The 13,783-nt window shown below is 37.1% G+C and overlaps 1 long non-coding RNA gene across 1 annotated transcript; it reads left to right on the top strand.

The window, feature by feature from the left end:
* Positions 1 to 8,256: 8,256 nt before the first annotated feature.
* Positions 8,257 to 10,840, top strand: LOC107762075 (uncharacterized). Its single transcript, XR_001642717.2, has 2 exons — positions 8,257 to 9,809; positions 10,331 to 10,840. It is a non-coding gene; the product is annotated as an uncharacterized LOC107762075 (long non-coding RNA).
* Positions 10,841 to 13,783: the final 2,943 nt, after the last annotated feature.

Raw genomic sequence — 13,783 nt, 5'->3', positions numbered from 1 at the left:
ATATTTAAAATCAAACACTGTAATTTCACGATATATAGACCCCAAATGAACGCAGTTGTGGAAGCCGCCAACAAGACCATTAAGAAGATACTGAGAAAGATGATAGACAACTACATGCACTGGCATGAGAAGCTACCATTTGCCTTACTTTTGTATCGTACCATGGTCCGAAATTAGACTGGAAAAGTCCTTATTTGCTTATTTATAGTTTTGAAGCTGTTATACATGCCAAGGTAGAAATTCCCTCTTTGCGAATTTTACTAGAAGCTGAGCTAAGTGATGCTGAGTGGATACAGAATCAATACAATCAATTAGCCCTTATTGATGGAAAAAGAATAAATACAGTATGTCATGGTCAACTTTATTAGAATAGAGTGGCAAAGGCTTTGAAGAAGAAGGTGAAACCAATATTTCACACAGTGGCAACTGGTTTTAAAGTGGATCTTCCCACATCAAGATTAAGAAAAGTCAAGTCTTGCCAAATTGGCAGGGTCCTTATATGATTCACCGAGTGTTGATAGGAGAAGCACTCATACTAGCAGAGGTAGACATAGAGATATGGCCAAAACCTATCAATTCGGACACCGTCAAGAGATACTATATTTAGAGATTGTATTTACATTTTATTCTGATGTAATCATGAACTACGCTTGAACTTATTCATGCTAAATAGGGGATATGTGGGCAGCCCTATGGGTTCAGTCACATTATAATAAAATACTCCATTTCCTCCCCCAAACCAATGACAGAAACTAGGGTAGAAATTTTTTGAGCCTTGTCAAATTTGGTATTATATCACCAAAATCTCTGGAAGAGCATCGCTAGAAAACATATCAGAATCAAAATTGTCAAAACTAGGGCAGAATTTTGAGGGTATCCTCAAAATTTTGTCAAGGCAAAGATGTTGTAATGTCTCAAAGAATATCACAGTCTATGATTCGACAAAACTATCTATGTACATATATTCTTCATGGATTATCACTTATTTCTAACTTCATTCTCTATATTTTAAGTAAATGTTACTTAGGCAAGCTCGAGAGCACATAAGTGCCAAGATCAAAGGCAAGGATCAGAAGCAAAATCTAAGCACGAATCAACCTCGCCCCACCCCATCCCCCAAACTTAAAATTTTTCTTTAAATGTAAGGACAACAGGTACAACACCGGCAAATATTCCTGAAAGATATACACCGCAAGGCACAAAGGCTCCTCGCCTGCATAAGGCTCTACGGTGCCTTTCCCTACTTGCATAAAACTAAACACTGCCTTCATTTCTTGCATAAGGCTAAATACTGCCTTCATTTCTTGTATAAGGCTAAACACCACCTGCATTTCTTGTATAAGGTTAAACACTGCCTTCCTCCATTTACATAGGCTAAGCACCGCCTTCAGTTCTTGCATAAGACTAAACAATGTCTTCCTCTACTTTCAAAGGCTAAGCTTTTGCCTCATTTTCATAGGCTAAGAACTACCTCATCTGCATAGGCTAAACACTACCATATTTTCATACGCTAAACACCACCTCATTTGCACAGGTTAAACACTGCCTCAGTCGCATAAGGCGAAACACTGCCTTCTCGATCATGTGCTTAAGGCTAAGCGCTACCTTTATTTCTTGCATAAGATAAAATACCACCTCCTCAATACATCTCATGGGCTGAAAGATCGCCATAATATCCGAAGGCATCATAGTCTGAAGGTATCATCTTCGTGGCCTAAGAAAACCCTTTTATGACCTAAGGATCCAAAAACTGCACATCATTATTCAACGGCATTATCATCCAAAGGCACTATGTTTATCGCCCGAGGACACTGTTTTATGGCCTATGAATCCCTTATTATAAGCTCCATGGCCCAGGACATCATGGTCTAAGGACATAATCTTCATCGCCCGAAGACATCTTTTATTGTCCGAAAGAGAAAGTGCAGCATGTTTAAATTCTTGCAGTCACATTTTTTTGTTATTTTGAGTACTATCAATGCAGATACTTCTGTAGTCGATATGCATGTTTTATGTTTTGCAGGTAATATGGAGGTAACCATTCTTTAAACGGGAGCAATTCTTGCTTAGGTTTTCGTTCTAAAATTTGCAAGTGTCAACCAATAGCCTAACGTCTAATTTCCGTAACCGTTCTCAACCATATTTCCTTACATATTCATAATGTCCGTCTTCAATTGAATAACATTTTTACCCGGACACCTCTCTCCATAACATCTTCCATTCATAACACCATTCTATTCAAAGTTGTTTCTCTAATACTATTTTTATGCCTGTAATCTCTCACCGATTGCTTCGGAGGTATCGTTCATTTTCGAATCTAGAACTACACACGATCTGATTCTTATAAAGTCGGTGATATATAGGCAACTCAAAGACCAGGGTTCGACCACAATATTTTTAACACTATGCTTCCTCCTTATTATTCAGACAAAATTTACTATTCATCATTCTCGGACAAAGAAGACTGTTGTTGGTACTCAAATTTTGTCCTCTTATAATCATATTCAGTTTCTTTTGGCTATTTATATTTTTATTATATTTAAATATTATTTCTATGGTATTTGTTATGATATTACTCTCTATTACATGTTTAAAATAGCAATTACCATTTATTGTTAACTTCTAGCATTTTTAAAGTATTATTATAGTATATTGGCATGCAAATGATTTTTTTATATGTTATACAAGTATTTTGATAAATAATTAATTAATTTTAGTATTTTACAAATGACAAAATAATTTATTTATTATTTTTTAAATCATTTATGAGGGACCAATTAATAAAAATAGCTTTCTTATATTTAAATTATTTCCTATATATAGTATTTTTAAATAGAATTTTTAGGATTTTATCACATTTATATATTTTTTTTTCATTATTTCACATTAATAGCCTATGCTTATTGCAATTAATTGCATTTCTATACCATTCGTTGTCAAATAATATTTTTTAATTTTTGTTTCATAATATGTTATGTTTGTCCCATTTAATTTCACAAAAAATAGCATTTTATATTTTTAATTGATATTAAATTATTTAAGTTAATTGTGGTTCTTTTACAAAATTAGCCCAGCAAAGTAAATTTTGACCTGCACACCGACACGTTCTTCCTTTAAAATCTCCACCGTTAATTTTATTTGATCCAACGATCCCCATTCTTTCTTTCTCTTCAAATAACCCCCCCCGCCCAAAACCCTAACCTCACTTCCTCTTCACTCACCGCCTCTGAACTATCCATCTCTCAAATCCTAACACCCCTCTCTTTCATCGAAACCCTACCCGCCTCACTCAAATCCAATAATCTTTTTCAAAAATCTAACTAATCAGTCCATCAATTAATGATATACTTCCCTTATTTGTTCTATATCTTTTTTTTTTGTAACTAACATAATTTTATTAATCACCAAGAAGCAAGTACAAATCCATAATTAAGCTCACACCGCTAGTTATCTAAAGAAATGACTGAAAGAAAATAGACAAAATCCCAGCTAAGCTCATATATCTATCTAACTAAAGAAATGACATAAAGAAAATACACACAAACTCAAAATTGAAGGCTATGTAGGAAAGTAATAATTCTAGGTGGTACTCGAACACTACAAATATAAGCAATCTCCTTTGCACTATGTTTCCACTATCTGCTCCTTTGCTAAAAAATTTGGAGGTTCCTTTCAATCCATATATGGTGCACATTTTCTACATATACAAGTTTAAACACTTGTGCCTGCTGAGACTTTTCTTTAGAGCATTTTGATGATCCACTGGTTATATTGCTGACAATCTAAAGCTCATGGGCATTGCATCTTCAACCATTGAAGCAATTTGTTCCAGACATTTCTTGTGTACTCACACTTCATAAACAGATGTTATCTAGTCTTCTCCTGCAGCTGGCAAAGTACACATTGTGTATCTACATTGAGTCCCCATTTGCATAGCCTAACAGAGGTCAAAAGCTTTCCATGTATTATAAGCCACATTATGAACCTTGCTTTTGGTCGTGCTATATTTCTAAAGATTAAGCACTTCCATTCAACTCGATTGTAGTCACCAAGGAGAGTCAAATATATTTGTCTGATTAAACTTTTCTTATGTGTCTGTACATAGTGGTAATTCTTCAGTATTTTCCTGGCATCAAAAACTTTCCTAACCATCCAGCAAGCTTGTTGTGGAGTTGCCAAGTTGGTGAACTATTGCCTTTTGATGTAGTATGTGTGGATCCATTGAATCTATAGCTTGTCCTGTTTGTGTGCCAGACCCAGCAAGTTTTGGCTATTGCTGCTCTATTCCAAAGTTTCATGTTTGTGAGATTAAGACCACCCCCAGCTTTAAGCATATAGACTTTATCCCATGTAACCAATGCTCATTTTGTGATTACCTTGATACCTGACCAGATATAGGATCTGCAGATTCCTTTAATTACGTTAATCACCTTGGTAGGTATCATAAATAGTTGTGCCTAGATAGCCCGAATATCAAACAGTACACTCTGAACTTGCTGAACTCTACCAGCATAGGAAAGGGTCTTTGCAGTCCAAGAGGTGATCCTAGCAGTCATTTTATCTATGAGAGGCTGCCACTGGAGGATACAGAGTTTCTTTGTGGACAATGGTAGTCCAAGATACTTGAAGGGCAAGTCTCCAGCAGTGAATCCCAAGTGTTGCAATATCTGTTGCCTATGATTTAAATGGACTCCACCAAAATATACTTCACTCTTGCTTAGGTTAGCCTGCAGTCCAGAGACATGAGTAAATTGCAGGAACTTCTATTGTATTTCCTATAAAGATTTCATATCCCTTTTGGAAAAAAGCAGTAGATCATCAGCAACGCTAATGTGTGTTATCTCAAGCTTGGCACGCCTAGGGTGGTAGTTGAACTCTTTAACTGTCTTGAGGCCATTAAGACTTTTGCTTAGATACTTCACTACTACAATAATTAAGAAGGGTGATATTGAGTCATCTTATCTTAGTCCCTCGGCAACATTAAAGGAAACTATTGGCTCTTCATTAACTATGATGGAGTAATTGACTGTTTGGATGCATTCCATTACACATGAGATAAACAACTGAGGAAACCCCATCTCTTCCATAACATGTCTTAGATAAGGCCATTCCATAGAATCATAAGCTTTTTGTAGGTATATCTCAATCATGCATCGAGGGGAAATGTACTTTCTAGAATAGGCCTTCACTAGTTCATGTGCTAAACTTATATTATCTGCAATCCTCCTCCCAGGTATAAATCTAGCCCGAGCTTTATTGATAACAGTAGTGATGGCATCTTGTATTCTAGATGCCAAGATCTTGGAAATCAGTTTGTAGAGCACTGTGCATCAGGCAATTGGTCGAAACTCCTTTACAGTTTTAGGCTTTATAGTCTTGGGTACTAATGTGATGGCAGCGTAGTTAATAGCTCTGTAGATCCTGCTAGTAGCAAAGAATTCCAGGACAACTTCTATGATCTCCTCTTTGATAACAGCTCATGCATTCTTGAAGAAGCATGCATTGTATTCATCAACTCTAGGGGCTTTATCCTCTCCAATGGAGAATAGTCCTTCATAGATCTCTTTCTCAGTTACATCCTTATAGAGAAATATTCTTTGCTATTGTGAAAGGTTTGGTCCCTTCTGTATCACCAACTTGTTTATTGCAGGAAGTGAATGAGCAGCAATCCCCATCAAAGTTTTTTAAAAATTATCAATCTCTACCTTTATGGTTTCAGGATCAGTTAATCTGCACCCTGCAAGGGAATTAAGTTCCTGGACCTATTTCCTATGAGGCTTTTCCTTTATCACATCTGTAAAGTACCTTATATTAGAGTCTCCTAATATTATCCATCTTACTCTAGCTTTTTGTTTTAAGGCTCCTTCCAGCATATCTCATTTTTCCAACCTTTGTATAATGCCCTTCTCCTCCATAAGTAGCTCATCAGTGCAATTGGCATCGATGTTCCTTTGAACTATAACAAGTTCATTCCTAGATGTATCAATCTTCTGTCTAATGAATTTGAACTCCTCAATATTGAGCTTCCTGAGCAATGGTCTATGTTTTTTCACTTTCTACTAAATGTTTTGCAAGTTCCTACTGTGTAATCTCTAAGTCCATGCTTGCTGCACAATGCATAGAAAACCATCATGCTCAGCCCACACATCGAAGAACTTGAATGGTACTTTCCTGCTGCCCTGGTTTACTGTGAAGTTCATGCTCATAGGGGCATGATCAGAGACATAAGGTACATCATAGAGAATATATATATGTACATATTGTAACATCCATTCTTAATTACCAAACAGTCTGTAAATTCTACTCCATATCCCGTCAATCCCAGCTTCTTTGTTAGGCCATGTATAATATACACCCTCCCATGCCAATTCATTGAGACCTAAATCTTGAACACATTTTTTAAAGTCTTGGACCTCAACTAGACTTTTTGGATTCCCATGTAATCTTTCTTGTAAATGCAACACAAAGTTGAAATCTCCTCCAATTAGCCATGGTTGGAGGTCCCCTGTCCAATCTCTGTCAGTTTGAAGTTGCTTCCTCTGCTCAATTGTGTTGTAACCATAAATTACTGATAACAAGCACTCTTGATCCCCTATAATCCCTTTAACTAAGCAATGCGAAACTTTTGCCTCTGCTCTAAGTAGGGTAACTGTATAGTAGTTGGGATCCCATATTAGCCAAATTTTAGCTGCACTAATGTAATTATTTAGTACTTGCCAGCCAGGGGCAATGTGGGAGCTCACTCTCTTTACATTGTGTTCCTTAACTCTAGTTTTAGTGATACCTGCAAGCTTTATGTTTTTGGTCTTCAGCTCTTTCTGCTTGTATCACTTATTGATTCCCCTGACATTCCAAAATAGCCAAGTCATTGTGTATTGTGTGTGCTCCCACCTCTGTCATAAGGTAGGAGGAGCTCACATTGGTACACATTGCTGATATATGAAGACCATTCCTGTTAGCAGTAGGTGATAGCATAGAAAAGTTTTCAAGGTTCATCTCTAGGCTAGCCACATTGACAAGAGTGAGTTGCTCTAGTGGTAAGCACCCTCCACTTCCAACCAAGAGGTTGTGAGTTCGAGTCACCCCAAGAGCAAGGTGGGGAGTTCCTGGAGGGAGGGAGCCGGGGGTCTATCGGAAATAGCCTCTCAACCCTAGGGTAGGGGTAAGGTCTGCGTACACACTACCCTCCCCAGACCCCACTAGTGGGATTATACTGGGTTGTTGTTGTTGTATCTCTAGGCTAGCCACCTCTTTGCCTTTATCCACTGAAATTGATCTTGTGTTCCCTGTTCCAATTGTCTCTTGGTTCTGCCTATTCTCCAGAGTCACCACTGGTAAGTTAGCCCAAGTTTGTTCTTGTATTGTGGTATCTTGAGACTGATTCACTTTGTTCGCAATTTCTACCATCACAAGTTCTTTGCATGTCCATTCATATGTGACTTTCTTTATTTCTCTTCTTCTCTTTGGTTGTTCATTCTGCTGCATTCTAGGCCCTTGTTGAGTAGCACATGTGTGGCCAATAGTCTGGCATTTGTCACAGTAGTTTGGTTCCATTCATACACCAACTGTTGTTGAAATTTTCTGCCTCTAGGATCCATAAGGATCCATAACAGTAATCTTTGTAGGCAGGGTCTTTGTTACATTGACTTCTATCATCATCCTTGTATAGGAAATTCTTGTTTGCTTTGTAGTGCATTCATCCGCAAACAATGACCCATAGAGGTAATATCACCCATAGTAAGTTTAGGGAATATCACCCATAGAGGTCTCTCGGCTAGGAATTCCTTGTTTAAATCAAGTTAGGTGTCCATGGTCTCAGAATTATTGGCCTATTGTTGATGGTATGAGGTCCAACATAGAAAATTTTGTGCATATCCACCGTCAATTTTAACTTAATCACATAATAGCCTTCATCATGTAAGAACAACCCCGGCTCAGCAACATCTAACCAGTGTTGGGTAATATATCTCCTCATTGTATTATACCCACTTTGTCCCCAATTATATAGGCTATCATAGCAACACTCCATTTCTTCTCTTCCTCCACCACATCTTGAAGCTCTATTTGCACTATTGTTTGTGTGGAAAAAAATGGTTTTAATATCTCAAAAAGAATTGTTTAAAAAATCATGTCTAGGTTCATTCTTTTAATATTTGTAACAACTAATTTGATAAGTTTGAATTCAATCTTTGACAAATAAAATCTGACAATTGAATGATAATAACTTATACGTTACTTTTGGTGCATCAGTTATGCAGAGCCTTAACGTTTCTTAGCCTTAATGGCTTTTGTTTTAACGTATGGTAATAAAATTTTTGAAAAGCCTTTATGGCTTGGAAGTTTTCTTGTCAGATAGTGCAATTTTGTTTTGACTATATATACTACTTTGTTTTCATCTTTTAAAGGTAGTGAAAAAGAAAAATCTTTTCTTATATTATACTGGTTGTCGTTAATCTTTGTTGTTTCTGCTCCTAGTTTATACAAGAAGAGTTTGTTGAATACTTATGGATACGCCTAATTTTATTCATTACGATATGAGCGAAATATTCTTAAGGACAGTGTACTTGACACGCCTCAAACTAAACCTTATTTTCAGTAATACAATATTTTTCCAACAGTTTGCCCATCTACAATTTGGGGAGGAATATATCAAAGTGTCATTCCATGAGTGGCTGGCCGATTTTGCAAATTCACCCATGCCTTTGGTCCATCCCTGTTATTTGCAGGGTACACTGTTGCATTGAGCTGCTCCATAGGTTTCTCAGTAACAATATTAGCTACAGTGGGTTCAAATTTATCTATGCTCGGCTCCTTTGCATTTTCCCCCTCCTTTGATAAATCACTGGAGCTAATACTCTGCTAAGGGTTAGCCAGAACTCCTGTTCCATTGATTTTTTCACCAGATATAGCTGTGTCAAGCTTACCCAATTGCCCTGTTAGTAATGGAGTACTAAGGGTCAATTTCCTGCTCACTCCAGTGATAATACTACCTCACTTGAGATCATCTCCGGCGTCATCGTCCCTTGCGTTTGAGATAGAATTACCTTCCCAGCTTGTGCGCTAGTGCTTACGGAGCTTCCGAAAGCAATAATAGGTATTTTGTTTGGCCTTCCTCATCTGTGACCTCGTCCTTTCCACATGGCATCCACACCAGCATACATTAGCTAACGTGTGCTGAGAGCATTATTTGTTCTATATCATTATCACTAAGTTTTTTGGCAAGTCTGATTCTCATGAATAAAACCAATATGGCTCCGATTTTAGGGATTTCTACAAGATACTAGCCCTATACATTAAAGAAAAGAGAATATCTTCAAGATTCTGGCACATCACCACCGATTCACTCTCGATTAGGGTTTGTGCACGATTTGAGCTAATCCAACTTTGATTCGGTTTGCATTCGACTGATTTTTTTCCTTGTGTGTTTGATTAGTACTTAAACTATATAAACCCCCTCTCCTCTTCCGCTCTAGTCATACTTAAGTCACTCATTTCTCCTGCTTTCATTGATACTTACTTTTCGGTTAAGTATTTGGATATTTGAAGTTTGTATTCTCTAGATTTCATCTACAACAGGTTGAAAGCCAAGGCTATTGAAACTCTGGTTAGCTAATCCTCCCCTAGCACAAGTAGTGCTCGGGGTTCTCTGAAACCCTCATGAACACTGAAGTGCTAGGAATCGAGGATTTTGGGATTCAAGAACTTCTTGAAGTTATTCACTGGTCAAGGCTCTCACTCTATTGGGTTACTTTGGGATTATTACTCTAATTTCTGGTTTTATTATCTTTGATATTTCTCTTGCGTAACTGGTTAGTCCCCTTTACTATGCATTTTCTTTCCTATGTGTTCAATTGCAGATTATGAACATGTTTCTTTTCAATTTAGGCCTTGTGTGAATTCTTAGCAAAAGCATGCTTATAGGAGAATTTATATTAGTGTTTCATGCTCTCGAATTCAACTTTAGAGTTGTTAAATGCTTACTCATGTTGTGAAAAACTCCTCCGCATATGAATATGATCATAGCATGCTTCATTAGTTGGTTTCTTCCTAACTAGCTAGCTACTGTCATGACTTAAAAAACTTAGTCTCTTGTGAACCAAATTTGATGCTTGGCTATCCTTCATCGTGGAAAATATTATATGCCTGTATATTTTCTTGTGCATGCCTATTACCTTGCCTTATTGAATTGACTCTTATCTGGTTGGAATATGTTTTGAAACCTGAAGAATATGGTTATATGGCATCTAGTTTCTGCTTACATATGTTTCACCTAGTTAACCTTATTACTCAATTAAAATTTGATAGATACTGATCAATTTAATATTTCTAGTATCGCTTGCCTAAAGAGGTCTCGAGTCAAATTGCACTCTGGCTTGATTGATTGTGCCGTCTGCTGCTACTGTGGGATCTCAGGGTTGAGTGCTGGGTCTTGATCGCGTTGGGAAACATCCTGAAGGCCCAATACTTACCTGGGACTGTGATTATAATTTTCTTCGCTGTGTATTTGTTCATTTTAGTTTACTTCATTCTTGGGTCTGTAATAATGATGTAACTAACTATGGGGATGTTAGTACAATTTGGGGACAGGGAACATTATATATTTCATCACTTATTAGACAACGTGCTTATAGGATCATACGATGGGTAGAAATCATGTCTATAGAATGTTGTCCTTTTATACTTTTCTCTCGCATTCGCTCTTTGTTATGCCTAGAAACCATGCCTATAGGATTTAATATGCAACAATATGCTTTACCTGTTTGTTACTATTTAGAAAGCATGCCTACAGGGTGACAACTTAGTAATTCGATCTTAATATATATATTTGTATACCTGGTGATATGAATCTGTCCAGTTATTCTTTTTGACGTATGTCCACTAATTGACGCACTTAGAGATCATGCTTATAGGGCCAATGTTTAAAATCAAATTTGCCTGTTTATATTGCTTGTTTATAAATCATGGCTATAGGACCTAACACTATTCTATGTGGATTATTTGTTGAGGTCTAGCAAACATATGCTTAGGACTTGATAATAAGCAGCCATCACAATGTAAATATCATGCTTATAATAACTGAATTTAAGCAACGTTGTTGAACCTGTGTACCCATTTTTTTAAAAAATATCATGTCTATTGGAACCTCGCAACTTATAATTTGGAATAACTCGCATGTATGCCGCCTTCGCGTGCTTAAAAACCGGTTCGATCATTTTGGAACCAATGTATCAAATACATTCAGATTTGCTTGCATATAACCTGCCCCATTTCGCTTAAGTGTCTATATGAGAGGCTAATTTGAGCGTTTACTTGTACAACATGCTATATGGTAGTCCAACTTGTTCTCTTCTATGTGACGCTGATTAGAAATTGGAATAGAAACCTTAGCTTTTATTTGAGTCTAGAACTTCCCTTTAGATAGTGTCCAACGCCTCCTGGACTATAGGAAGGGGCGGCTAGTTATATTAAGGCACGACGTAGAATCAAATAGTACGCTTTAGGTAAATAATTTAAAAATAATAATGAGGGTAGCTGAGATGATACACAAATTGCCCGAATAACCATTGCACTTTGGCTATAAAAGTCTTAGCAGACTTTGCACGGGAGTTAATCCATTAGGTTAAAAACACAGGTCTCCCTTAAATAATAATTAATTAGTTTCCTTAGGATAAAATTATTCCCTACCAATTGTAACAACCCGATCAGTCATTTTGAGTGTTAGTATTTCGTTTGCCGGTTTAAGACCTTGAGTAGCTTCATATGATGTATTATGACTTGTGTATGGGTGGGTTTTGTGTTCGTAAGGTTCAGGGATTGATTTAATAAAGTGATTCTCAATTTGGAAGCTTTAAGTTGGTATAATTGACCAAAGTTTGACTTTTAAACGACCTCGAAATCAGGATTTAATGATTTCAATAGGTTCGTATGGTAATTTTGGCTTTGGCATATGTTCAGATATAACTTTGGATGTTCCTCGAATGTTTTATCTCTATTTGTTAAAAGTTAGCAATTTGAAGAATTTGAGAGTTCATAAGTTTGACCAGGAGTTGACATTGGTGTTATTGTGGTCCAGTTGGGGTTTTGAGACTTTGGATAGATTTATTTAGCTGATTGAGACTTATGTGCAAAGTTTGGTTCTGATCCGAAATGTCTAAGTGTGATTCGGATGCGTTCGGCGAAATTAGAAAGTTTACAACTTAAGAGATGGATTTGATCTTCGATTCTTTATTTTGTTGTTGTTTTTTATGTTTTGAGTTGTTGGACAAGTCCATATCGGTATTTGGACTAGTAGGAATGATTGGATGGAGTCTTGCCTTAAGTTAGTTTTGGAGTATTCGGGAGAGTTTTAGAATGGTTAAGTTGCAAAAATATTAGGCATGAGGTTGCAGAGGCTTGCCTTAAGGGAGCGCGTTGCACGAAACCCATGCACGGCCTTAGATGGGCTTGCCTTAAGGGCATGTGTTGTGCATGCCCCAGGCACGGCCTCAAATGGGCTTGCCTTAACGGCGTGCACGAACCCTAGGCAAGGTGCCAAGTGCTGAAATTTCAGCCTTCTCTATTCAAGTCTCATTTCGTACATAGACTTCATTTTATCATTTTGGGAGCTACACAACTCAGATTTGGAAGATATTTGAAAGAGATTTCATCTACATCATTAAGGTAAGGAATTCTAACCTAGATCTATGATTTTTATTTGAATCTATTATTACTTTTGACTCTAAATCAAGGAATCCAAAAGGAGAAAAGAGGGTTTTGCCTTGAAAGATATGAAAGCGTATTTTTGGGATTTGAGTACCAATTTAGACTCGCTATTGGAATCTAATCACATATTTGGACTCGATAAGTTATGGGTCATCGATATTTGGTATTGGTTTCAGATTTTGGCACTCGGGCCCCGGTTGACCTTTGTTAACTTTTGGGAATTTGATTAAAGATCGAAGCTTTATTGACTGAGATTGCTTCCTATAGTATTGTTATACTTCCTTGATGGATGATTGGCTTGGATTTGTGTGATTGAAGGACTAGAGCTATGTTTTGATGCGATTTAAGGTTGAAGACTACGAGGATACGGTACGTATCTTTCCTAATCTTGTTGACCTTAGGATATGACCTTTTTCGTTTATTAGAATGTGTGAGAAGTGACGTATATAAAAGGTGACGAGTGTATATGTTGGTGCTATGTATGATTCATGACCGGAGTAGTCTTTAGGTTGTACTATGCCTTGTTTTGGATACTGTGCTTCATGCTATCATGCTTTATATATTTGTATGACTACATGAACTTGGTGAATCATGCTACAGATCATGTATGGGTTTAATTTCCCAATTCAAACATAATACTCATTGTGTGTGGCATAACGACCTAATCTGAGCTATAGTCATGTACTTCGCAAATACATACACCTCATCATGCAATTTTACTAGTCCATGAGTATGTGATTTGATATCCATTGACTGTATACATGTATTCTTGTATATGCTTTCTTGGTGATGAACCGGATTGACAACACGTGATTTATCTGTGCGGTGTTAAGATTATGGCATGTGAGTTGTCAGTGCGGTTGTTATAATTATGGCACGTGAATTGTTCGTGCAGCACATGAGTTGTCCGTGCGATTTTTATTATTATTGGCACGTGAGTTGACCGTGTAGCACGTGAGTTGTCCATGCAGTTGTTATTATTATTGGCATGTGAGTTTTCCGTGCAACACGTGAGTCATCCTTGCGGTCGTTATAATTATGACATGTGGTTGTCCGTGCAGCGTCTGGATAAGGATCCATC

This window comes from Nicotiana tabacum, chromosome 15, assembly GCF_000715075.1.
Source record: "Nicotiana tabacum cultivar K326 chromosome 15, ASM71507v2, whole genome shotgun sequence".
NCBI lineage: Eukaryota > Viridiplantae > Streptophyta > Magnoliopsida > Solanales > Solanaceae > Nicotiana > Nicotiana tabacum.
The sequence above is the reverse complement of the archived record's forward strand: the minus strand, read 5'-3'. Positions and strand labels throughout refer to the sequence as shown.